The following is a 27615-nucleotide window of genomic DNA, read 5'->3' on the forward strand; positions in this document are numbered from 1 at the left end:
CTCTCTCCCTGTGTCTCTGTCTCTCTTTCTCTCTCTATTGTTCTCTCTCTTACCTTTCTCTGATACTTTTTCCTCTTTGGTGTTGACAAATCACTGTCAGTAAGTGACATTCTCCCTTAAGAAACCTATCTGACACAGAGCACAAGGCGTGATGGTTGTTCATGGATCAGCCAGATTGAATTAAGGTTCAATTTCAGGTTAGAATCAGCTGGAAGAGATGAAACCCCCAAAATAGCAGTGACTTCAGCAAAACAGAGCTTTACTTCTCCCTGGTGGGATCCTCAGGCTGGTGGCCCAGGTTTGGAGCAGCAATCCTCAGGTGCAGGGACCCTGTGCCTTCTGCCTTGCCACTCAGCATCATCACTGCATTTCTCAAGGTGGCTGCTGCGGTGCCAGCCTTTATGGGCAGTTCCAGCCTGCAGGAAGGAGGAAAGTGGAAAGAAAGGTGCATCCCCCTAGTAAGGGTGCTCTCCAGAAGTTGCACATGCCACTTCCACATATGCCCATTGACCAGAATACGGTTAAGTCACATGATCACATTTAACTGCCAGAAAACCTGGGGCAATGTGGTGTTTATTCCAGGCAGCCAAGGATCCACTTAAAAGCTAAGCGTGTTTCTTATGAAGGAAGAACTGAAAATACATATTAAGGGACAACAAGCACATAGATTGAGGAAGCCAACCAGGAACATCAGGAGCCTCAGAGAGTCCCTCGAGAGACGAGCTCACATGGTGTGCTGGTATTTATTGCTACATAACAGCTTACCCCTAAATTTGGCAGCCTGAAACAGCAAACATGTTATCTCATGCAATTTCTGAGGTCGGGGTCTAAAGCAACAGAGCTGGGTGGTGCTTGCTCTCTAGAAAGGCTGCAGTCAAGCTGTCTGCTGAAGGTGAAGTCATCTTAAGCTCAACTGGGGCTAGAAAATCCACTTCCAAACTGACCTCACAGGGTTGTTGCTGGAGGCTTCAGTTCGTTGTCTTGTGGGCCTCTCCATTGGGCTGCTCACAACATAGTAGTTTGCTTTCCTCAGAGCAAGACATCCAAGGAAGAGAAGAAGGAAAAGAGGAGAGAGAGAGAGAGAGTCATCCAAAATGGAAGCCACAGTCTTTTCTAACCCATTCTGAGAAGAGACACATCCTCTCATCTGCTGTTTTCTTTTTGGCCACAGAGCCCAATCCTGGCACAATATGGAGGAGGATATGAATCCCAGGAGGCAGGGATGACTGCAGGCATCTTGGAGGCTGACTACCAACCATGGGTAGGTAAATGAGTGCCAGGAGTTAGGAGATCGCACCTCGGTAGAGAGAGTTCCTTGAGCCAGGAAGACTATGCACAGGCTCAGGAAGGCTGGCTGGGCCTAAACAGAAGTGGGTCAAAGGTTAAGGAGTATGTCTCAGTCTATTTGGGCTGCCATAGCAAAATGCCGTAGACTGGGTAACTCATAAATAGCAGAAACTGATTCCTCACAGTTCTGGAGGCTGGGAAGTCCAAGATCAAGTTACTGGCAGATTGGGTGTCTGGTGAGGGTCCATTCCTCATAGATGGCATCTTCTTGCTGAGTACTCAACATGGCAGAAGGGGTGAACAAGCTCCCTGAGGTCTCTTTTATATGGGTACCAATCCCATCCATAAAGGCTCTGCCTTCAAGACCTCGTCACCTCCCAAAGGCCTCCCCTCCTCATTTCATCACACTGGGGATGAGGTTTCAACCACTAATTTTTGGTGGGAGGAGACAAATATTTAGACCTTAGCAAAGTACAGCAAAATGTTCCTGTGGTTGCTTTCTGATATTCACCCAATCACCCTGAAGGGACAAACCTTTCTACCACTTCAAAGAGGGAGACAATCTTACTAGCATGTAATAATCAGCACTGTTACCCACAGCTCAAGCCCTCACCCCAGACACAAAGCCAAGACCACTAAGTGGGCAGATGTCCTGGCTAAGTGTGGACACAGGGCACAATCAGAGATGTGAACACACAAAGAGCTTCACCAGCTTCTCACAGACCCTGCTTGCCTTTCGAAGTGATGAATACACATGGCCTGGTCATTCCAGAGACTAACAAGACCCCTCTGGCCCATTACCTGAAACTGGGGACCCAATACCATGCAGATGGACTGAGTCATTACAAAGGCAATTAAATGTCCAACTCCATAGCCAGGTGCCAACATGTAGGCTTTTGTGCATGGATAACTTAGTTCTTTCAGGAGGGGAAGAATCTTTAGTCTTATTTTCTCTCAAGCCTGGGGTGAATTGGGAAGCCAGCTTCGGTCACTAGTACACAGAGGCTAATTTGTACAACCATTGCTCACAAGTGGGTGTGGGGGATGACGGCAAAAAAAAAAAAACACATTGCTGGAGACAGTCTGCCATTGAATTGGATCTTAATATTCTAGTCCATGAACCAGCGGTTGCACTAGAGCTTGGTTAAAAAAAAAAAAAAAAGCAGGAAAAACCCACACACATTCTTTCAATTTCTAAAGGGAAATTTGACTCAGGCTGTAGAACAAAGGACGAAGAAATAGAAGTAAAAGAAAATCAAAGAAAAAGTTATTTGGATTCAAGGGGATCAGATGTTTCATTTATTGCAGGTTGGAGGCCTTCAATCAGCCAAATGAAAGGAACATTTGTATTAAAATACCTATGAGGCAGAGAGAAAGCCTTGATCGGGTGCAGCAGAGTTAAGTTACAGCAATCGTGCTGAGAGATATGAACCCACCTTCGAGGTTATCTGTTCCCAATATTGAAGGTTTTCTGTGTTACAAACCTGAGATGAAAGGTAGTTGTTTTGACGTCTGGGCCTGGAAGCCAGACGCTGAAATTAGCAGCATTCTTGATGTGTGTGCGGCAGGAACATGGAGCCCAGGATGGGGTGAAAATGTAGCTGCTTTATTAAAAGGAAACGATGTTAATGCAACACTAAGTGCCCAAGTCACCCATGAGGGTAGGGTGTGGATGGGGATTACAAAAACACCTTCTGAGAAGGGGCAGAGAAGGAGCACTGCACTAGGGGTCTGGGACCAAAGGTATAGCCCCTCCTCTGACCCTGGGTTGGTAGCTCCAAAATAGCTGGGACTTAGCCTGTCTAGTTCACAGTGCCAGGCATATAGGAGGTGTTTGATAGATGTCAAACAAATGCATGAATGAATAAATGAATATGAACTTGGGCCTCTTTGGACCTAAGTCTTACAAAATAAGGAGCTGGGACTAACTATGGATTTCTCCAGTGGGATGAATACCACTGATGGTTGGGCAGCACATGGATGGGTTTGGGTGACATGCAAAGACATGGTATTAAACAGTACTAACTCAGAGAGAGAAAGGTATCACTTCTGGACTCTTTCTAGCCTCTGACTCCCTCTAAAAGAAAGTCTCAATCCAATGCCAACATCTCTTTAACACCTCTGCAATGTTTTCAACCCTCTCTTCATAATGATAAGAGGGGAAGGCCCAGGCTCACATCCTCAGCAGGCATCAGCATCCAACTCCATTTCATAACTTGATTTATTTCCTTTGTACTTAATTTCACAGTTGCCTTTCTATTTATGGCAAGTGATAGTTTTTCCTTGGCAGAACTGATCTTTTTAGGGTTTCTTTGTCAGACAGATGTTTCTAAGTAAGCACGAATTGATGTAAAGCCACCATTAAGGAAATAACAGCTCAAGTGGGATGCAGACAAGGAAAATATCATGATGATGAGACATGGTTTGGAAAAAAAAAAAAAGAAATTGTTCCAGCTGACCTTGAAGGTCTCTTCTGGAAACACTGAGCATCTGAAGTCTAGGACTCCACTCTTCTGGTTTATGTAGAGCAAATCCAGCAGTCTCTAGCAAAGAGGTGACTGCAATCCGAACCTTTGGAAGATGGGCCTATTCATGTATCCATTTATTCATTCTCTCAATAAGTATTTATCAAGAGCATATTATAAGTGCACTGCTGTTCCAGGCACTGGGATAGTAGTGAAAGAAAAATAGGGAAAAAAGTCTCTGCCCTCATGGAGTTCCTGTTTTAGTGGTTTGAGGCAGGACAGGGACCAGGGCAGGTAAATGAGGCACTGAGGGTGTGTAATGTAAGGAGGCACCTGGTCTCAGGACTGCGCATGACCTTGACCTGACTTGAGAAGAGTTTCCCATCCTGACCGTAACCTGACATAGTTGTCATCATTCTGGGGGCCACAAATCCTGTCCCTGGAGGGTCTGGTGTAATTGCTCTTTGGTGGGTCCCCAGACTAGTATCTGGGGAGAGCAACACAGATTATTCCCATCCACTTCCAGGATTGAGAACCACTGACATGGACCAAGAAACCTTCAAATTTTTTGATTTGGCACTTCTCAAAGGCATCGACCTTCTTAGTCACTAAGTCGATCTTCACTTACCAAATAAATTAACTAATGAGTGAGTTGGTATGTTGTCACTCACCATAATGACAAAAATACTCCTGTCCTCTGCCTCCTCACCAGGTGTCAGGTGCTATCATTCACTTTTTTTTTTTAAAATGAAGTCTCGTTCTGTTTCCCATGCTGGAGAGCAGTGGCCCGATCTCGGCTCAATGCAACCTCCGCCTCCCAGGTTCAAGTGATTCTCATGTCTCAGCCTTCCAATAGCTGGGATTACAGGTGCGCACCACCACGCCTGGCTAATTTTTGTATTTTTAATAGAGATGGGGTTTCACCATGTTGGCCAGGCTGGTCTCAAACTCCTGACCTCAAGTGATCCACCTGCCTCAGCCTCCCAAAGTGCTGGGATTATAGGCATGAGCCACTGTGCCCGGCCTCATTCACTCTTTACATTTCTTGTTTCATTCCATCTTCACAATCACCTACAAGATAGGTATTATTATCATCATCACCCCCTTTTGAAGATGAGGACACTGAAGGAAAGAGAAGTTAAGGAGCTTAACCCCAGCCCAACAAAACTTGCTAACTTTACCCAAGCTAACTTAGCCAAAGAAAACCCAGAAGGGCCATGCTCCTAACCCCTGTGCTCTACTGCTTCTCTATGGGATGAGTCTCAATGCCTGGGGACTTGGTCACAGGAGTCACAGCAAAGAGAGTGCATGTGAAAATGAGTGAAGTAAGGAGTCCTTTGTACCTTAAAGATAGCACGTAGGAATAATTGTCACTTCCACCAAAAAATGTGTTCCTTCTCATTCTTCTCCAAACATGAGTCTCATTCTAGGTTCATTTTGCTTCCATGTCTGTTAAAGCCACAGCCATACAACTGTGGTCCTCTATATAAGAAAAAAGCAACAGTGCAAGCATGGTATTACATAACAACACATCCCCTGGTATTGGGGAAGTCTTGGGGCATGGTGGGGAGTGTGGCGTATTGGGAAAAGGAGCCTGTCCAATGTCTCCAGATTTCCTGACTTATCAAAAGAAATAAGAAATTTAGATTTAGTTGAGCCGGGCGCTGTGGCTCACGTCTGTAATCCCAGCACTTTGGGAGGCCGAGGCGGGCAGATCACGAGGTCAGGAGATCAAGACCATCCTGGTTAACATGGTGAAACCCCGTCTCCACTAAAAATACAAAAAATTAGCCAGGTGTGGTAGCGGGTGCCTGTAGTCCCAGCTACTCAGGAGGCTGAGGTAGGAGAATGGCATGAACCCGGGAGGCAGAGCTTGCAGTGAGCCGAGATCGCACCACTGCACTTCAGCCTGGGCGACAGAGCAAGACTCCATCTCAAAAAAAAGAAATGAAATTTAGATTTAGTTGTGAAATCATCAAATTTCCAAGGGGGCTCTAATTTATAAGTAACTGCATGGGGTAAATACATGTTTTGGAAAACCTGAGTGTGAAGTCTTCTGGAAACGACCAAGCTAGAGAAGAAGTCTTAGGAATCTACTTTAAGATCATTGAGTGATCTAGGACAAGCTCTTGGGTTTCTCTGTGCCATGAATCTAAAGCTGTAAAAAGGATATGAAGAATATTATTTATTCATTCTTCAACTTTTAGCAACAACTTCTATATATTAAACACTGTGCCAGATGGGGGGTTTAAAGATTAAATCAATATGCTTATCATTGAGTGAGGGAGATGCTGGACTGTGAACTCTAGGTCCACAGGGTAAGAACGGCTGTGAAATAAGAACAGGGAGCACACGGGGAAGGCTGGTAGTTCTGCCTGGAAGAGATGACATTTCAACCAGGGCTTGAAGGCTGAATGTGAATCTCCAAGACAGCAAAGGAAGAAAGAAAATGACTTTTCCTTGATTCCAAAGTGCTCTGTAGACCAATACAACATGAATCTTTTATAAGTTTGAAAAACATGCATATAGTCCCATAAATTGAAGAGTGAGCAAACTGATCCTACAACCCCCCAAACCATCTTTGTCTCACATATTAATTACAGGGTGAGCATCCCAAATCCAAACATCCAAAATCAGAAGTTTTTTGAGCACTGACCTGATGCTCAATGGAAATGCTCATCAGAGTATTTCAGATTTCAAATTTTTGGATTTAGGATGCTCAACTGGTAAGCCTAATGCAAATATTCCAAAATCCAAAAAAGACTGAAATTCAAAGCATTTCTGGTCTCATGCATTTTAGATAAGGGATACTCAACCTGTACTTATGTAAGTGTAAAACCAGACTCGTTGGACTTTGGACTTTTCCCAGAGCTGTTTTTCCCTCCTCTGTCTTACTGGAGTCACCGTCGTCCAGGAGCCCAGGTTACACATTTTGGTGCTGTCTCTAGCTCTACCCTTTTCCTCTCCTTGCATATGTGACCCAGGGAAGGGTCCCTCTCATGGTGCTGACTTGCTGGCCCCCCGAGCCATGCCTCTGCCAATGCAGACTTTTGTCTCCTGCATGGACTCTTGCTGTTGTTTTCTCTCTGCTCCTCCTGTCTCTTGTCTCTCCTCCAGTCAATCCATTGCTCTTTCCAAAACTCAGATCTGACTATGTTGCTCTCTGGCTTACATTTACAATGGCTCCCACTGACCTCAGATCAAAGCCAGCAGTGTAGCATGGCATTTGGACTCTGGGCCCCGCCTATCCTTCCTCACCATCACCATCCTTTTGCCAACACTCCCCTGAAAACTACACTCACGGGCACACTATATTTCTACTCACCACATGCTCCCTTCACATGCCTGGCACCTTCCTAGCTCTGTGGCCTGCTACAGGCTCTTTTCTCATCTTTGCGTGACTTTCCTGCCATTTTTAGCCATAGAACCACAGCCATGCCAAGTATTCCCTCCTCTGGAAACCTTCTCTTTCTGTTGTCCCCTGCTGTCCCCCGCCTCCCCCATGCTGACACACAGCAGGCTAGAGATAGGAGAGGAGAAGGAAAATGAGGCAGGTAGATAGGGTCTTGAAAGTCAGAGAGGGAAAAGCTTTTTGAAAAAATCACTTTTGCAAAAGCCTCCACCCCAACTCAGCAGAACCCTTTCACCAAACATGGAGATCCACCCGCAGAAAGAAAGAGAAAGCAGTTTCACACATTGGTAAAAGGCCTGTGGCAGAAGAAAAGGAAAAGCCACCAGTTGACAGTAGGTGGTACAGAGATCCAGCAGGAAAGCCCAATCAAATGGGAGATTGGGACATTTCTGGGAAGCATATGGGCCCCAGCCCTCGCTGGCTGACACTCCTGTCTGAGAAGCAGGGCAGCCAGTTGTCCAAAAAGCTCAGGCAGCCACGCGTCAGGCCTTGTTCACGGCCAAGAAGAGCAGGAAGGTTGACTGTTCTAGGGCAGAGCAGGCACATGGGTGTTTCTGCATCATGCACCTGGAAGGGCAACATTTCCAACAGGGGCAACTTCTTTTCTGCCTTCAGCAACCATTTTCTGTTAATGCATAGTCTCAAACTCAAACACCTGGGCCAGGCAGGTGACGAGAGAGAATAATGTCATCTAGTGGGACTGGGAAGACAAGACTGTGCCCATGACAAACAGGCACACCCTCTCCTCGGCTCCAGCTGACTGTCATGAGATCTGCAGGCTTTTCTAGAAATGTTGGATATTGAAACTTTCACAGGAAGTCTTCTGTTATTAAAATGTTTGCTCATTCCGCCCCTGCCCCCCAACCCCGGCTGCCCAGGCTGGAGTGCAGTGGCTCACTGCACTCACTGCACCTCAGCTCACTGCAACCTCTCCCTCCCAGGTTCAAGCGATTCTCCTGCCTCAGCCTCCCAAGTAGCTGGGATTACAGGCGTCCACCACCATGTCTGGCTAATTTTTGTATTTTTAGTAGAGATGGGGTTTCACCATGTTGACCAGGATTGTCTCAAACTCCTAACCTCAGGTGATTTACCTACCTTGGCCTCCCAAAGCACTGAGATTATAGGCATGAGCCACCGTGTCTGGCCTGTTTGCTCAATTTCTAATGTCTAAAAACATGGTACAGTGCAAAAGAAACAAGGCCACCAGTGCCTGAACGCTAATGTATAGGTTCAGATTAAGCTCATTAACTCCGAGCAAATAAATATGGCCCTTAAGTCTGCAAGACTCCATCTCTTAGGCTGATAATGGATAATCTGCCATTTAGTTGGATTTTTCTGAATACGTAGGTATTTGGCTCTGCAGAAACTGGGTTTCAGTATGCAAGAATATCCGCAAATATTTCTCTGTGCATTCCCTGGTTATCACCCCTGGAGGTGAAAGCAGTGCCTCTATTATTATTAATGTTTTAATTTCAAGACAAGAAGAGTTCTTAGACATCAGTTAGCCTTGTCTCCCTGCCACAATTTTGCAGTTCAGGAAACCGAGGCCCAGGGAGGGGACGAGCTTGTTTGGGACACAGAACAAGTTGGAACTTCCATCAGCACGCTGGGAGTATTTACGGATCATACACACCCACACAAGTCTGGGTTTGTGTTTTCCTTGGTCCTCAAGAAAAAGCCCACCAGGTTGCCAGATGTGCCGAGCTCAAAGGAGTCCAAGGAAGTGGTTTGCCAGCGATGAGCAGCAGGCCCAGTTGGGGGTATAATCTGGCCTTCCCATCAGCCTCGCCTTTCTGTCTACAGGAGATAAGAGGCTGGTGTGGAGGAAACTGATATACAGCCACATGCCACAGGAATCTTGTCCTTCTGCAGGCTTGGGCCACCTCCTCTCCCAGTCTTAGGCTTATGTGAAGCCTCAGAACCCTGGAGCCCATGTGTGAATGAGAAGCATCTACCTTGGCTGAGTCCTGTCTTTTCCCCTTTTCCTTCCATTTCTCATGGTCCCCTCTCTTCCCAAGGCCTCTGTTGAAAGAAAGTGCTTGAAATGTGCATTTCTGCTTTGTGTGCCAGCTCTTGCATTTCTTTACAGAAACTGCAGAAGAGAGAGCAATGCTTACCTCAAAGGCGTGAGGTTCCAATGGTGGAATTACCATTAGAGCCTGTTTGGCCATGAGGGACCTCCCGGTCAATGTCAGATGATAGCTCTTGAGGGACCCCTGGGAAGCTTTCCCTGAAGCTCAAGGGGACTCTGTCTCTCCGGGCTCTCTCGCCTCCCTCATCCTATTTATTGTCATGTCAGAGCAGACCTTGGCTACAAATTCCCTATTTTCACTTTTAAAACTACGTCAATACATATGTGTGTCTGTGAGTTTGTATGATGGGGGTGAGGGAAGGGGAGAAGAGGGGATGAGAGAGGGGAAGAGGGGAAGGGAGGGGAGGAGAAGAGAGGGGAGGTGAGGAGAGGAAAGAAGAGGAGCGGAGAGGAGGGGAGGGGGACAGAGATGGGCCAGAGGAGAGAGGAGGGAGGGGAGAGGGAGAGTGAATCACCTGCTATGTGTTCAAATCCTCCCAACAATCAACCATCCTGTGAAGCAGGTCTTCTTGCCCCATTTTCCAAATGAGGACCCTGAGGCTCCCCTTCTCCTCTCCACTACTTGCTTTCACTTCCTTCTTCTCCTGTGCACTCCTCCTTTCCTACCTGAACGTTATCTTCATTCCCAAATTTGGAGTTGGTCCTGTGTTCCTGGGAGCACGTTGCCGGTGCATGGGTGTGGGGCTGCAAGCTTGCAGTCCGTCTCACCATGGGGCTCCATGCAGTGGAGTTTATTCCTGGATGGACATCTGGACCTGCAAGATTTATGGGGACCCACAAGATGCTGCCAAAGGCTCTTTTTATGGGTAGTTGCAACACGGAACAGAATATCACTGTGGTCAGGCGCCCTGGAGACAGAGAGAGCAGGGGTGCCTGACTGGCTGTGCATCCAACAAATGGGGCAGTACTAACTAGTCCTAGTGCTAGTACTTACCTCATAGGATTATTGCGAGGATGAACTAAGATAATGGGGTGTTTCCAGAGGTGCAGAGACCACGGGTGGTATTGAAAATGATTTGAAATAATGCACAGACAAGGCATTAAATAGCACTGACTCAAACAGTAAGTGTATTAGGTCCTTTTTAGCTCTCTTTGAATTCTCCTAATTACATCAAGAAAGTCTCCAGTTGATGCTATTGTGTCTTTAACACCTAACAAGTACTAATTATTTTTGTTGTTTTGTTCCCTGTGTTTTAACAAAGGGAGTGAAGACTTCAGGCTCAGAGTCCCACTGCAGGCAACAGTATCTAGGTAGAACTTAATACATATTTTCTTTTTTATTGGAATAATTTTTATGGTCAGTGGTTTTCTATTCACAGGAGTAGTATAAAATTTTCTGTGTGAGTAAATGGATTTAGGTTTTAAAAGCAGATCCATTTAAAGGGGAGAACAGCATTAAGTAGATCATAGTATCAATAACATTCAAATATGTCCAAAATTATAAAAGGAGCCCACAGTGATGAAATTTTCAGAATCATTGAGATAATCCACGTCAAGAGCACAGTGGTGGTTATTACTCTTCTGGTGTTGACTCAAGAGTTTCCACATCTAAAACAGGTGGGACAAACTAGGTAGTTTGGGCCCTTCCAACTTTGAGGATCCAAAGTCCTTACTTATTTAGTACCTTGTTTTCCTCTGTCAGGTTCAAAGACAGATTCTCCAATGAGAATCAGATTCTCCAATGAGTGATCTTCATCAAATGAAGCTTGGGCTACTCCCAAGGAATCCTGCCACTCTGGAAGATGTTTGATGCAAAATATCTCTGGGGTCAGACAAGTCGACTTATGCTTTCTGAGTCTCAGTTCTTCATCTGCAAAATGCTGTGCCTGATAGCACTAACCTTCGGGTTCTGCAGATTTCATAAGATTATGTAATGTAGCACAAAATGTGAAAAAGTGACCACGAGATATGTATCAATGCCCAGACAAGGCATTGAGTAATACTGACTCACACAGCAAGTTTCCCTATTGCATCAATGAGAAAGTCTCAGTCTGGTAATAATATTGCCTAAATGCTTTTCTTAAACCTGCCAAATAACCCTTTAATTAAGTAGAGGGAAAGGCCTCAAGGCCTTAGGCTCTTGGCAGGCAATAAGATCCAACTGGGATATTAGAGATAGGCTTAGAGGAATATGAAGACTATATCTCCACATTAGCCCTGGGAACAGAACAGGAGCCAAGGGACAGTGGTATTTGAGCTGACCCCTGAAGAGACAGAAAGATTCCTCCAGGTAAAACATACTGGAAAGATGTACAAGGCATCAGGAAAAGCAATCCCTTAAAATCAGGAGGCCTTAGCCAGGTTTGTGCTACAGACCCTCCAGGGGAGGTCTATGGACCTCCTTATGGAATAATGTGGGTTTTAAAATGTGAGATGAAAATATTGGCATTGTTCTTGTGGATTTTTAAATAGTGATAAAATATACATGACGTAAAATGTATTATTTTAACTATTTTTAAGTGTACAAGTCGGTGACATTAAGTATTCACATTATTGTATAGCCACCACCATATCCATCTACAGAACTGTATCTTCCCAACCTGGAAGTCTACACCCGTTAACAATACCACTCACTATTTCCTCCTTTCCCATCTTGGGGCAATCGTCACTCAACTTCCTGTGAATGAACTTGACTGCTCTACATACCCCACGTGAGTGGAATCGTATAGTATTTGTCCTTTTTTAATTATCCTATTTATCCCAAGTCAGGCTTACTTCACTTAGCATAGTCTTCAAGGCTCATTCCAGAATAATGTCATTGCATGCATAAAATTTACAAAACAGCATTACAAAGAAAAGTTATATTAAATAACAGTTATCTAAATAATTATTTAAACTGATATAGTAATATGTGGGCTTTTATTAACCAAGATATAATAAGATATAGAGGTGGGTCTACTCATCACTATAATTTCCAGACAGTAGTGAGTCTGTTTCAAGATACTCTGTAGCAACTATAATGTGATATGAAAATATCTGTGATATCTATTAATGACGAAGTCGCAAAAGTCCCATGTAGTGCTGATACAATTTTAGTTGTTGCCTACATTCAGAATTGAAGGAAATGCTAACTTTCAGTTAGAAGTTAGCAAAAATTAAAAAATACATTTTTTTTCCCATCCAAGCTAAGAATTCCATGGAATTCTTAGAAGGCTTCTGTTTCATGGAATCCAGGTTAAGAATCTTCACCCCATGAAAGGAATATTTTTATTCTTCATAAGTTTATTTCATTCTTGGTCCAGAGGTGAGGCAAAGATCAGATCCTCTCAGCTTCTACTTGGCCCCAGAAACCAACCCTTTGGCATAGACAGTAAGGCTGGGTTTTGGACATGAAACCTTTTTCATTAACCCCCACCCACCCCGCCCAGGTATTATGTTTGAAAAGCAGTCTGTGACAGGGAGTGGTTAAAACAGAAGACAAGTTTGTTTCACTCCAAAAGCTCTTCCATTTGGTCTCATGGCTCATTAGTATTTGTTGTGCAACACCAAAAAAAAAAAAAAATGCACTTAGATGTAGATGCAGGGACGGCCCAAAACACAGGAGACACTCCACGTGTCTAGACAGCAATGTTCTAACCAACAGAGGAGACACACTGCGCTGTTCATAGTAGTTGCTTAATTTTTCTCATCTGCAAACAGTCTATGGATTGCCAACCTTTAATTAAGAAGCAGTTTTCTTTTCAAAAGGAATGTGTTCTAATAAATACCAGCTGAGCTGGGATGGAGGCGCTATAGAAATTACAACTGCAGCTGAAAAACCATGAGACTTGCAGCAGCCTAACCATGAAGACCTTCAGGAAAGGAATAGTTTCCATGTGCTTTGGAGATGAGGACATGCCTCGTGGGCTATGCTCCTTGGCTTCAAAGCCAAGCCACAGTGCCGGTGCTGTGGGTTCTGCCTTCTTGGGCAGAGAGAGGACAGAAAGAGGCAGAAAGACAGTGAGGCAGGGTATCGGCTTAAATGACCTCTGCCTTGACATTCTATGACTTTAAAATCAAGGAGGTACTCAGGGTAAGGTTAGAAGTGTTCTTACTACAGCTGATATCATTGACTTTGCAAAAGGGAGTTCCTAGTAAAGAAAATGTTTCTTCAGATTGAAGTGTCTTGGTATTTGAAATGTCTTAGCATCCCTGTGGCCCTCCCTCCACACTTAGTGTTGCCAGATAAAATGCAAGATGTCCAGTTAAATTTGAACATCAGATTAAAAATGAATAATTTTCAGTGTACATATATCCCGTGCAATAAGCTAAAAATATACAAAAGCATTATTTGTTGTTTATCTGAAATTCAAACTTAACTGTGTGTCCTGTATTTTTACTTACTAAATCGGCCAACTCTACTCCCACTCAAACCAGATCTTTCCTCCGATCCACTTTCCTCCAATTCTTTGCAGAGAAATGCCAGGCCAGCCTGGCACAGACTGAGGTCAACTTAGAGACATGTGTACAGTCAGCATAATGGTTAAGAACACCAACTTTGGAGTCTCAAAGACTTAAAGTAGCCTTCAACTCAAGCCTGTCACTTTTTGATGGGTTTATCTTGAGAAGCTTTCGTGACCTCCCAGGGCCTCAGCTTTGTCCTTTGCAGAATGGGGAGATTGAAAGTCAGGGCTGATGTTCAGCCGTATCCAATAGTACAAAATCCATACCAGCAGTTGAAAAATTAGAGCATTTCCCAGGCCAGTTGGCAAATAGCTTCCCAATCCCCCCTTCACTGTGCCAGGCACCCTGGCTCCTCCCCACCTCTTTCCTCATCTAGCAACAAATACCTGGCACAGTCAGGGGTCTCCAGGACCCTGTTCTAGAGTTTAACTCAGTGTTCTTTCTGATTGGCAAGTATCTGTGGCTTATTGATAGTTAAATAAATTGACAACCACTCCTGTTAGGAATACCCACCTCAAAGGTTGTTGTAAGGGGTAGGTGAAATGATGTGAAAGAACTGTGATATAGGGTTTGGCCCAGAGATCTCTCTCTCACACACACACACACACACACAGAATGAATGAATGAATGAATCCCTGTGCTACTTATAAGGAAGAGCCTTGCCTTTTTTTGCACATGGCAAACCATTCTCTCTCTCTCTCTCTCTCTTTTTAATAAACCTTAAAGATCATTCTACTTCTAGTTTAATTTCTTCCTCTTTACATGGAGGAAAACTGAGATCAGGCATAATTTACTGACTTATCTAAACAAGTCCACTTTTATGCATTGTAGGTTTGAGGGATCGTTGGAAAGATCTTTTGCTCAAAAACATTCCTTTCATCCAACTGCCACAAAGCCTGAAATTTCACCATTAGCATTTTAGCCATCTTTAAAAATTGAACTCACACTTATCAAGATATTTCTCAAAGCCCACTCTCTTTAAGCTAGAAATGACCCAGGGTCATCCTGAGAACCTCAAGCGCTGGGCTGGAGGGTGGTAAAGAAGAGATTCTGAAAGAAGTTGAAAGGAGACCTGGAACGTGCCAAAGACACATGCGTCCAACTTCAAAACTGTGTGACACGCTGGCTATGCATTAGATTGTCCCACTGGGGCAGTTGTGCATTTGTGCTGTTGCATAATACAGAAGGACAAAAAGCATAAATACTAACTGATCACTTCATTCAAAAGAACTTCCAAAAAGGAAGCCACACCCCTTTGATGCTGCCTTATGCTTAGGCAAAGCTAAAAGTTGTTTTTATACTGTTGGTCAAGGGTTTTTCAACTGGATGCCTGGAAATGTTTTTCACAGATCTACAAAGCATGGATCATACAACAAAGCCTCAAAATATACAGGGGCAAAAATCTAGCTGGGATTGTATCTATTCATATATACAAATTGGTTCCACCGCTGGGTTAATGCTAACTGCTGGAGTCCAGCATCTCCTGTATTACATATATCTTTATCCACTGACAGTTGAATTCGATCCACCTGCACATTATTTTGAAGACAGGTGTTGAGAGCTAACCAGTTGCTGGTATAGGCTAGTCTGTTTCCCCCAGAACACAATATTGTCCTGCGCTGTGTAATGACGTTTCGGTCAACGACAGGCTGCATATATGACAGTGGTCCCATGAGATTATAATGGAGATGAAAAATTCAGATCACCTAGTGACACGGTAGCCATTGTAACACTGTAGTGCAGTTACTTTATTTTTTATAAATTTAGCATGGCCTAAGTCTACAGTGTTTATAAAGTCTCTAGTAGTATACAGTAATGTCCTGGGCCTTCACATTCACTCACCACTCACTCACTGACTCACCCAGAACAAATTCCAGTGCTGCAAGCTCCATTCACAGTAAGTGCCCTATACAGGTGTACCATTCTCTACTTTTTATACCATAATTTTACTTACCGTTTCTATATTTACATATGCAAATGCTTACCACGGTGTTACAATTGCCTACAGTATTCAGTGTGGTACATGCTATACCGGTTTGTAGCCTAGGAGCAAAAGGCTATTCCATATAGCTTATACCATCTAGGTGTGTGTAAGTACACTCTATGAGGTTGGCACAATGATGAAATAGCCTCATGATGCATTTCTCAGAACACATCCCCATCCGTCACCAACACATGACTGTAAAATACAACATCCAATAATTTGACTGATTTAGTTTAGAAGATCAGAATCTAAAGAAATTTTTTTTAAACTTCTGGAAAAACAGGGGTTAAAATTCTGGCACTTTTCTTCAAACATCAATATTTGTGACTTATTAATTACCAATGGATGATCACCAAACGAGGAAGGATCTTCCCATCAGAGTCTAATTAGTTTCATTGTCTTTTTTTTTTTCTGGATTCCATTGTATTTCACTCTACCCTTCGGCTGCCTGTTTTAATTAATTTTGCACTACATTCAAAGGTTTTGCTTTTGTGCCTCTCTGTTTGATTTAAATTCCTTTTTGCAAATAAATAAATAAATAAATAACTATCAAAGCTAATGAGGCTCTGAAGATTTGAGATGTAAATATCATATGCAGATTCTTTTTTGGTCCCAGCTCAGCAGAAGACGAAAAATAACACTTGAAAGTTTGATTAAGAAATCTCAGGCTCCCCATCTCATGCCTCCCTCCAGACAATCTTTCTGCTGGCATTTTCAGTTATTTGACAAAAAAAAATCAAGCCTCCCAAACCCAAAATCTCAAGAGCAAGCTCCTTTCAAGACTGGCTCAGATGGGCACGGTATTGTGCTGAGCTGCTATTTAAGATCCAACCCGGACTGACTGATTCCTGTCTGTCCTGAGAGATCTGTGCATGTCAATGCATCCACTCACCACACACACACACACACACACACACACACACACACCTTCATATGCATCCACAGACACACAAAATTATTTTCACACACAAAGTCATCCATATTCATACACACATACCCTCATACCCACTCACCAATGAAAACTCGAAACACACATATTTCCACACATGCAAACTCATCCATGTTCATACACACATACCTTCATATACACTCACCAACACAAACTCACAACACACATTTTCACACATGCAAACTCATCCATATTCATACACACATACCCTCATACACAGTCACCAACACAAACTCACAACGAACACATTTTCACACTCATACGTGCACGAACTCACACACTGATATACATATACTCACCCACATGTAAGTAGACTCATACACATTCCTGCATGCATTCACACAGTTTCCATATGCACACACATTCTCCCACACACCTGACACATACATCATGCTTTCGCAGATCAAGTTTCCAGTTTCACATGTGTCACCTCCAGTACATTTTCGTACACACCCTCAAAAGACATCTCTGCAAGAAATTCCAAGACTCCCCACCCCCTTCCTGGCCCACCATCGTCCTTTTGGGTGTATTCAGGGGCAGCCTGGGGCACAGTTATTAAACTGTATCCCAAAGAGCTCTTCCACTATGCAATCTGCTTTTGCCTGAGATCTCTGTATCCTTTACTGAGAAAGTCTGATTCATTTCCCAGAAATTTTTATCTGCTATTAATCTTTCAGGATATAGTTAGTGTTGTGATATATTCAGATATTGTTTTCGGGTGGCAGGGGGAGGGGAGGGCAGATTTCAAGTGGCCGTCCCCTGGCAGTTTCAGAGATTACTCAGTGCTTATAAGCAGCTCAGAACTGTGTGACAGCATTTCCAAGCAAGGGACTTACAATCATGTTTCATTAATTCGACGTGAATGAAGCCTCATTTCTGGCCTTGAGGAGCTTAAGATGTATGTGAAATTAATAACAGAACAGATGTCTTCACAATTTGGTTCCTCTGGAAAAAAAAAAAAGGAACCTGATTACTTTGAAAACTTCAATGCTTTAAAATGCAAACCCAGGGAGTTTTTACTCCAGGGTAAAGAGTTATGCCCTGATATCGTCCACGTCTCATAACTAAGTGGAATTTAAATGTCAGGTTTATATTAAATAGTCATATTCCCCATCATGACATATAATAAACAACAGCTTATTACTTTCATTAATAAGATGTGTTGGACATTTAAACTAAAGCTTTGGAGATAAAGCCTGTACCTCCTGAGCAGGAGGTGCTGGGGAGACACAGGGGACACGTCGGGGAATATTCAGGCAGCCTGGTTTTTAGCTTTCTGATAATTTAATCATTGATTCCTCATAGGAAAACAAAATGCACCTGTGCTCACACAAAACTCACCACTTTATAAAGAAGTTGAGCCGTCTCCCACGGATGTGTGTGCCGGAGGCCGAATGTTGTGTTTCACAGGACACTTGAAGTCCTGCCTCTTTATTTTATTATTTCTTCCTGCCTGAAATCTTGTTTCTTTATCTAGGCTTCTGTGACACTAAGTGCCTCTCAAGCTGAATTTTAACACTCCTCAGGGAGCAAGTGTGACTGCACCCCAGGGGGGCTGGGTTTTTATTTCTGAAAGTCCAAAGAGGAACGGTGTAATGGAAAAATTACCCAAAGGGAAGTTATTCTGGAGGAGCAGGAAGAGAGAGCAAAGGCCCCCAGGCACATGGCCAGGAGTTCCCCTTGCCCTGGGTAGACAAGTGAATGAAGCTTTCAGGGGAAAGCAGTGCTAAATGGGGAAGCCCAGGGTTCACGTTAGGTCTCAGAATCTGGTCTACTGTAATGACCATTACAACCACTCTAATGACCCTTCTCTCTTTCCAGGGCCACTATGTGTCCTTGAAACTGTCACCTTCCCCACTTTCCCCCATGGAGAAAACAAGAGCATTAGACGAAATGACCTGCCAGCTTCTCACTTTGACATTCTCCATATCCTCTAAATTTGGCTTCCATGACATTTATTTTACTATGTCTACCTACTCCTCTCCACCTCCTTCCTCTCAAAACTGGACTGGGTGTGGGGTGCCATGGTACAGTCACCTCTGCTGATTGCCCCAGATACAAAGGTCAAAAGAAGCTCACAGGGCAGGGGGTCTTCTCTGGTCCCAGCTCTCCCTAGGGATGTGGCCTGGGGTAAGATGCACGCTGTGGGTGCCAGGCGTGGTGGCTCAAGATGCATGGTGTGGGCACCGGGGGTGGTGGCTCGTGACTATAATCCCAGCACTTTGAGAGGCCAAGGTGGGAAGATTGCATGGAGTTTGAGACCAGCCTGGGCAACATAGTGAGACTCTGTCTCCACAAACAAAAACAAGGCAGGCATAGTGGCACATAGCTGTAGTCCCAGCTACCTGGGAGGCTGAGGGGGGAGAATAGCTTGATCCCAGGAGGTCGAGGTTGCAGTGAGCTGTGATTGTGCCACTGCACTCTAGTCTAGGTGACAAAGCAAGAGCCTATTTCAAAAAAAGAAAAAAAAAAGATACACGGTGTGTTTGACCCTCGGACTTTTTATGTGAAAAGGGATGGAATGACCCTCACCCAGGACTGTCATGAGAATGATATGAGCTGGTGCACACTGCGTTTGGTACAGAGCATAGAAGCATAAAAGCTCCTGTTAGTGTTCACAGCTAGGGATCACAAGCAATGTGCAGGAGAGAGGTATCCCGGGGTGACTGCACTTTTGGAAACTCCCTGGGCACTGGTGTTGAAGGAGGATTGCCTAAGTCTTCCTTATTCTTGACTGATATGGGGGCTGTGCATGCACAGCAGTGGAGACCCGGGTCAGGATGCGGAAGGCGGGCCCTATCCAAGGGAGTGGGGGCAGCTCAGTGTCAGGCACTTATCACGCTGGGTGTGTATCCCAGTGGCACTACGTAGCAATGCCAGGCCTTCTCCCTCTTCAGGGAAACCAGGAATGTGGAATTTTATGTGAAAGCTTCTAAGTTTTGAGTAGAGATCACTACAAGTCTGCAAGCCATTCCTTGAAACCACTGGGGCCAGTGGTTTTTCAGTATTTAAATTTTCAGATTTAAAAATATTATACAATGAGATCACCATTTATAACGTGACATCTCCAAGGGGGGTCTGGGAAAACATGTCACAGCCAAGCCCATTAATAATTTGGCATCAAAATAATTATACTCATGAAGAGTGGTGAGACATGGGACTCAACACTTTCTCTCCTTGTGGGGACCAGGCCAAGCCCCCACCACACTAGCAGAGTCAAGGCGACTGTGGCTGAGGCCTTGTGACCCAGTTTCCTGCAGCCAGCCCCACTCACTCCCAGGAGAATCATAGAAGCCATAAAGCTTTGGGATTCCTGAACTGAAGAGGCCATGACAACCACTGTGTAAACCCCATAAACACTGCATAAAGTCACCACACAGCTCCAAGTGACAGAATCCCAAGCCAAATAGGCTTAAGTGAAGAACAGCAATAGCAATCAAGTTTATTAGGTTATAGGAGAGAAAAGTACAGAGGTGTCTGTTCAGGATCACCTGGATCCAGGTGCTCCAACAATGGCCCCTGGAGTCAGTTTTTATCTCTCTGCTCCATGTTTGGCTGTGTTGCTTCCTTACTCACACAGATACTTACCTCATGGTAGCAAAAAGGCTGCCAGAGGCTTCAGCTCCACATATTTCTGGGATTGGTCCCCTGGGAAACAGCATCTGTTCTGTCCCTAGAACAAAAGCCATGGGTTATCGCTAGGGCTCTGAAGGGGTCCTTTGCCCATCCTGGAGCCAATCATAGCAGTCTAGGTTCCCCGCCGGCCTAGAACTAAGGATAGGTTCCTTCTGGCCCATTCTACCCAGAGTTCAGAGCCAGAGAAACTGAATGGAGGCCTGGGTGGGGGCAAAACCGTAGGTGTCTATTACCAGGGTGACTCAGGAAACCCTTTCATTTCAGCAGAGCAGACAATGAAACTAAGAGAGGAGGTGAGATTTGGCCAAAGTCACACAGCAGGGTCACTGGCAAAGCCAAGGTTGTGACCCTGACCTCTCACAGTTTGGAAATCCCTGCATTGTACCACATGTGATTAGTGGAGCCTGCTCGGAAGCCTTCCCCCATTTCCTATGTCTCCTCTCCCCCCAAGGGGGAAGAGATGAGGAAAACCAATATGCTAACAAGCACACGCCCCCATGAGCGTGCACGCGCGCACATGCGCACACGCACACACAAGCACATAAGCCTTATGAGCAAAAAGATCACAGCACTCTATTAGCAAGCTTGTGCCAGAGTAACCACAATTTATCTTTTCTTCTCTTATACATCCCTCATCTCTGGAGAGGTCTCTACTGAGTCCAGCGCAGAGTTAGCACCCAATAAATGTCGCCATTATTATTGTTGTAATTATTATTTCTCATACTGTGAATTACTCTCTTCCACACTCTCCTTGGCCTAATCTGTTAATTTACCTTGAGGTGCAAATGATTAAGCAGAGTAAGTATGAATGGCCAAGCAGAAGGACCAAAGGAGTTGGCATTTTTAATAAGAGCCAGAGCCTGAATTCAGCAAAAGGCATAAAACCCTCATAATTATTAATGTGCATAGCTCTTTCCAGTTTGCAGACTGGTTTCTCATTCACCTCATTTGATTTTTAAAAAACAAAAAACAAAACCAGAAAACAACCCTGTGAGTGAGATTAGAAGGGAATCATCTCCAGCCACAGATAAGAAAGCCAAGCACTCCCCAAAAAACATTTAGCTAAGGTTTTCCAGGTTTTCCTGGGAGATCTGGGATAGAACTGGAGTCCTAGTTTAGAAGCATTTTACTAAATGTACGTGTGTATGCATGCATGCACATAAGCATCCACACACACTCATACTGTTAGAAATACAGGCCTGGAGTGGTGACTCATGCCTGTAATCCCAGCACTTTGGGAGGCCAAGGTAGGAGGATCACTTGAGGCTAGGAGTTCAAAACCAGCCTGGGAAGCATAGCAAGACCTTGTCTCTACTAAAAATAAAAATAATTAGCTGGGCGTGGTGGCGCACATCTAGAGTTCCAGCTACTTGGGAGGCTGAGGTGGGAGGATCACTTGAGTCCAGGAGCTGGAAGCTGCAATGAGCCATGATTGCACCATTGCACTCCAACCTGGGCAACAGGGCATCCATGTCTCAAAAAAAAAAAGAAGAAAAGAAGGGAAAAGAAAAAAGAAAAGAAAGAAAGAAAGGAAAAAGAAAGAGAGAAAGAAAGGAGAGAAGGAAAGAAGGAAAGAAAGAAAGAAAGAAAGAAAAGAAAGAAGGAAAGAAAGAAAGAGAAAGAAAGAAAGAAAGAAAGAAAGAAAGAAAGAAAGAAAGAAGGAAAGAAAAGAAAGAAGGAAGGAAAGAAAGAAAGGAGGGAGTGAGGGAAGGAAGGAAAAGAAAGAAAGAAAAAGGAAGGAAGGAAGGAAGGAGGGAGGGAGGGAGAAAGGAAGGAAGGAAGGGAGGAAGGAAAGAATGAAGGAAGGAAGGAAGGAAGAAGAGATATTGCAATACAAATAAACAATGTATTTAAAAGCTCACCAAGTCATGAACACTCATAGGGCCTTACTTACATTACCCATGCCCTGATTTAACTTTGCATAACAGTATTAAAAGCTCCTTGGGCCACACATCTTTAAGTCAAGTACGAAATAAGCTCCATTCCCTACCACCCCCAATCATTACCCTCCGCAAGGCCACCACATTGACCTCTTTTCCTACCTCCCATTTTTATTTATCTCAATTATGATGAAGACTCTTTTCCCTTTGCTAACAAGAACTCTATTCAATTCAATGAACATTTACTGATCTCCTAGAAGGTAATTAGTATCTCCATTTTACTGACCAGGAAACAGAGATTCAGAAAGAGTTGAAGTAACATGTCTAAAGTTGTACAGCTAGACCTAACCATTTCCTCCTGTCGTCGTCTGGCCCAGGTGACCTGTCATTTGATTCTACCCAATTTCTCTCTTTCTGAAACCAGGAAGCATGGGTGTTCAGGTCCTAATCATGAAAAAAGTCGGAAGAAAGTGGTTTTTCCTGGCCCCCACTTCAGGCCAAGTCAGGTGCATTCATTCACTTGACAATATTTACTGAGTTCCTACTATGTGTTAGTTCTCTTAGCCTTGAGGTTTTGAAGGATTTGCAGGGTAGAAGAGAAAGGAGAGAGAACAGTCCTTTTTAATTAAAGTATAATTGATTCCATAAATGTTTGTTCTTGGGCTAAAGCCTATATTGGCAAACACCAATGGAAAAATAAGTTCAAGAATCAAGCCAGCAGTATCGTATACATATCTCATCTACATCTATATCTATATATATTTATGCATAATATTCTATTTTAGTAGGTAATACATACATGTGGTGGAAAATTTTAAGTTGCAAAGTCTCTTTCACATACCAGCCACCCAGTTTCACCCCTTAGAGACAATGACTTGTTTCTCATGAGTCTATCTAGAGAAAGTGAAGCATGTACTATTGAGTCTGCTTATTTCTCCAGAACCTTTTCAGAAGAATATACTGTCAAACTTTGTGATATTTGCCAATCTGGCCAATGAAAAATAGTACAATTGACCCATGAACAACATGGGGGTTGGATTGCCAACTCCCATCACAGTCCAAAATCTATGTGTAACTTTGGTCTCCCCCAAAACTTAACTACAAATAACCTACTGTGGACCTTACCAATAACATTAACAGCTGACACATATTTTGTATGTTATATGTATCATATAGTACAATCTTACTATAATGTAAGCTAGAGAAAAGAAAATCATTAAGAAAAAATGTATTTACTATTCATTAAGTGGAAGTGTCTGCCTTTTAGGCAAGCACAGTTCATGTAACTTTTTTTTTTTTAATTTTGAGATGGAGTCTTGCTCTGTCACCCAGGCTGAAGTGCAGTGGTGTGATCTCAGTTCACTGCAACTTCTGCCTCCAGGGTTCAAGCGATTCTCCTACCTCAGCCTCCCAAGTAGCTGGAATTACAGGCACCCACCATCATGCCTGGCTAATTTTTGTATTTTTAGTAGATAAGTGGTTTCATCATGTTGGCCAGGCTGGTCTCGAACTCCTAACCTCAGGTGATCTGCCCGCGTCAGCCTCTGAAAGTGCTGGGATTACAGGCATGAGCCACCCACTCCTGGCCTTTATGTAAATTTTTCAAAAAAAATCTTCGTGTAAGTGGACCTGTGCAGTTCAAATCCGTGTTGTTCAAGGGTCAACTGAATTTCATTTTCCTTGAGTGGCTTGCTCATATCCTCAGCACATTTTTCTGTTCAGTCGTTTAACTTTTTCTTATTGATTTATAGAAATGCTTTATGCATTCAGAAAATTTGTTATTGTAAGATGGGAGCTGCAAATATTTTTCCACATTTATTTTGCTTTACTTTAATGTTTGCTTTTTTGTTATGCAGCCTTATAAAGATTTTCTTGTAGGCAAATTGATCAATGTTTTCTTTTATGGTTTCTGATGATTCAGTCATATTTTGAAAAATCTTACCAATTCTGAGATTGTTTTAAAATTTCTCTATATTTTCTTCAATTATTTTATGTTTTATTGTATGTATAAAAACATTGATTCATCTGGAATTTATTTTTGTATAAGTTGTGAGGTAGGGATCCAACTTTATATTTTTTCCAGATGAGTACCCACTTATTCCAAGTATTTATTAAAAGACGTATTAAATGAGCCTTCTTTACCCTAGTTTTTGAAGTTCCCAAACTTTAATAGCAGCTGTTATTTCAGTATTCTTCACTTATTTCATCGCTGGAAAGTTATATAAGGATTTTGAACTGATAATACCACTCACAATGCTTGTGGGAGCCATTTTGCACAAAGTTTAGATGATATAGATAAAACTACTTTGATGAAGAACAAGGGAAGTAAGTACACACCAAACAAAGAGCTACATCCAATTGATGTTATAAATAAAAAACATGGTGGGAATACTTCACATTATGCAACTCTGATTGTGTTTAGGTTTCAGCCACCAAGAGAAAAAAATATTTAAATACCAAAACGGGATATGAAAGTGCATTGCTCTGTAAGCAAAAATTTGTCACACGAAAGTTGAGGAGGGTGTTATGTGAAATGCAATTCCTAGTACACGTCAACTCATCCCCAGCTAGGACAGCTTCCAGAACATGCTGCTAAACTTGAGGTTGTGACCCTGCAGCCATGACACTCGACCACCCCTCAACCAGAGCTCACCTCACTGCTCTACAGCAACAGTTTTAACTACTGGAGCCTGCCTGGAGCTTGAGGTGATCCTGGGACCTGCCTCCCACCAGGGAAGGCTTGAGTGCTCTTTAATCTTCTTAGAGCAAAATCCACTGAGCAAAATTATAATTTGATATGGCTGCACTTAACCAATAGAAACTCATAAACCATCTTAACATCATAACGCATTGTGAAAAAGAATTGCTAAGTACCATGAAACATACGAGAACCCCAGGCTTCCATTCATCTCTAGCTTTATGCTAGGGCAGCATATTAAAGTGATTTCAACTTCAGAGCAGAGCTCCCCAAAGAGTGCTCCAGTCTTAATTAAAATGTCAATGAAATACAAAAGTGCATAAGGGACACTTTCTGAAATCATTCCTTTTTAGCTTCTGGATGGCCGGCTCATCCTTTCCTCAAGTCTGCCTGCATGCCTACTCAACACAAGCACCCAAACTACCTTTCTTTTCTGCCGTGAGGGAGCCCTTACCTAGACTTTGTGGCTTGTTGTTGTTGTTGTTGTTGTTGTTGTTGTTGTTGTTGTTGTTGAGACAGAGTCCCACTCTATTGCCCAGGCTGGAGCGCAGTGGTGTAGTCTTGGCTCACTGCAACCTCTGACTCCCAGGTTCAAGCGATTCTCTTGCCTCAGCCTCCCGAGAAGCTGGGATTACAGGTGCCTGCCACCACGCCCAGCTAATTTTTTTATTATTTATTTATTTATTTATTTTGTATATTTAGTAGAGATGGGGTTTCGCCATGTTGGCCAGGCTGGTCTCAAACTCCTGACCTCAGGTGATCCGCCCACCTTGGCCTCCTAAAGTGCTGGCATTATAGGCGTGAGCCACCGCACCCAGCTGCCTAGACCTTTTACCATTCCCGTGGGAGACTGGAGCGAGGTGGGCTGCAGAGTCTTCTCTGCATCTTAAGTTAAGGCATTGGTTAACGTCGCCTGGGTGCGCAACCCAGAACTGCAGAATGCCGGATGAAGGGGAAGATTAGGGCAAAGTAAGAAAACACCAGCCTCAGACTGACTGGTGCAGCATCAGCAAACTGAAGGGAACAAGAGCGACAAAAGATTTTCTTTAAGTTAAGAGTTGATAATGCAGATACCTATGGGGCTGACCAAGTGATGTAGCTGAGGATATTGGGGAGGTGTGGGGACAGTAGGGAATGGTAGGGACTGTGGTGAACCAGAAATCATTCTCCCTTCAAAAGGAGCAGCTGCTATTCAGCTTCAAGATTGTTTTCATGTGGAGTGCAAACCTGGTGTTACTATGTCTTTTTTTTTTTTTTTTTTTCAATAAAAGCCAGAGCCAGCTGTGGTAGCACTTACCTGTAATTCTAGCTACTTGGGAAGTTGAGGCAGGAAGATTGAGCCCAGGAGGTTGTGGTCAGTCTAAGCAACGTAGCATAACCCTGTCTCTTAAAAAAAAAAAAAAAGAATAAAAGCCATAAATCTGCACTTTTAAGATGTGAAATCTCCTGATTTTGTACTGACTACTAATTATTTGAAACCCTTGTGAGGTTCAACTGTATTATACACACACAAAATATATGTGGACAAACTCCGGCCTTCAATCCTGGGAGAGGGCTGTTAGGCCTCAGCTTTGTCCCTTTTCTTAATTTTAGTATCCATTCATCCATCCCTCCATCCATCCCTTTATCCATCCATCCATCCATTCATATATCCATCCATTCATCCATCCATTTATTTATTCATCCATCCATTCATTTATCCATCCATCCATTCACTCATCTATCCATCCATCCATTCATTCATCCATCCATGCATTCATCCATCCATCTATTCATTTGTTCATTCACCTATTCATCTATTTATATGTCCATCTCTGCATCTATTTATCTACTGAATATTTATTAGTGCCTTCAGGTTTAAGATAATGAGATACAAATGGGAATGAGTCCAACCCCAAATCCAGTCTCATCTCCAGCCTTATCCTGGTCCTATTCTTGACTTTGGAGAGGGAGACAGCCAGGTATAGGTTTTAAATAATATTGTGTGCATAATTTTACAGGCCAGAGATTAAAAGTCAATGCTGGCTGGGCCCCAAGGCTCATGCCTGTAATCCCAGCATTTTGGGAGGCTGAGGTGGGAAGATTGCTTGAGGCCAGGAGTTTGAGACCAACCTGAGCAACATAGCAAGACCCTGTCTCAACAAAAAAAATAAAAATAAAAAAGTCAGTTGTGTATAGTGGTGCATGTCTGTAGCCCCAGCTACATGGGAGGCTGAGGATGGAGGATTGCTTGAACCCAGGAGGTCAAGGCTGCAGTGAGCTATGATGGCACCACTGCACTCCAGCCTAGGTGACAGATGAGATGTCTAAAAATAATAGAAAACTAAAAATTTTAAAAGTCAATGTCCTTAGACCTGTCTTGGCCTCTCAGTTGTGTGTGACCTTGAGCGAATGCCTTTCCATCTTTAGGCTTCTCCTTTTCCATAGCACAAACCAGAGAAACATTTACGAGACTTTAAGTTGGCACAGTGGTGATTTCTGCTCAGTCCTTGATCTCATCTCAGGCCCAAGGCCAATGCTGATCTTTGTGCTGACACCACCTCTGTTTAGAGAGCTTGTCTTAATAGGCTCTCCTGCTTGAATCTGCCTATGACTTCCTCCTTGTGCCCTGCCTGGACCATAGCCCCAAGAAATGCCTCCATAATTGCTGAGATTGCAGCATTTCGAGTCTTTAACAATGGAGAGCCTAGGAAAGTGGCATCCATCACCACCTCAGAGAGTAGTGACTGCCTGGGCTACAGCCAGAGAGCTATTGCCAAGTGAGGGACTTCCTCCTCTGTCCCCTGGGAGTCCTAACCCTGTCCTTATGCATGGTGGGGGCACATACTT

At 43.6% G+C, this 27615-nt stretch overlaps 1 long non-coding RNA gene across 1 annotated transcript in view; it reads right to left on the reverse strand.

Annotated features, from left to right (window-relative positions):
* Nucleotides 1-242: 242 nt before the first annotated feature.
* Nucleotides 243-27615, reverse strand: part of LOC115931058 (uncharacterized) — a 35398-nt gene continuing 8025 nt past the window's right edge. The window contains exons 2-7 of the long non-coding RNA XR_004067623.3: nucleotides 26084-26172; nucleotides 20161-20245; nucleotides 17409-17517; nucleotides 2772-2891; nucleotides 945-1028; nucleotides 243-416 (exon numbers count right to left, since the gene is read on the reverse strand). This is a non-coding gene — a long non-coding RNA (uncharacterized lncRNA). The remainder of the gene's footprint in view (nucleotides 417-944; nucleotides 1029-2771; nucleotides 2892-17408; nucleotides 17518-20160; nucleotides 20246-26083; nucleotides 26173-27615) is intronic.

The sequence above is a fragment of the Gorilla gorilla genome, chromosome 18 (genome assembly GCF_029281585.2).
Source record: "Gorilla gorilla gorilla isolate KB3781 chromosome 18, NHGRI_mGorGor1-v2.1_pri, whole genome shotgun sequence".
NCBI classification, from domain to species: domain Eukaryota; kingdom Metazoa; phylum Chordata; class Mammalia; order Primates; family Hominidae; genus Gorilla; species Gorilla gorilla.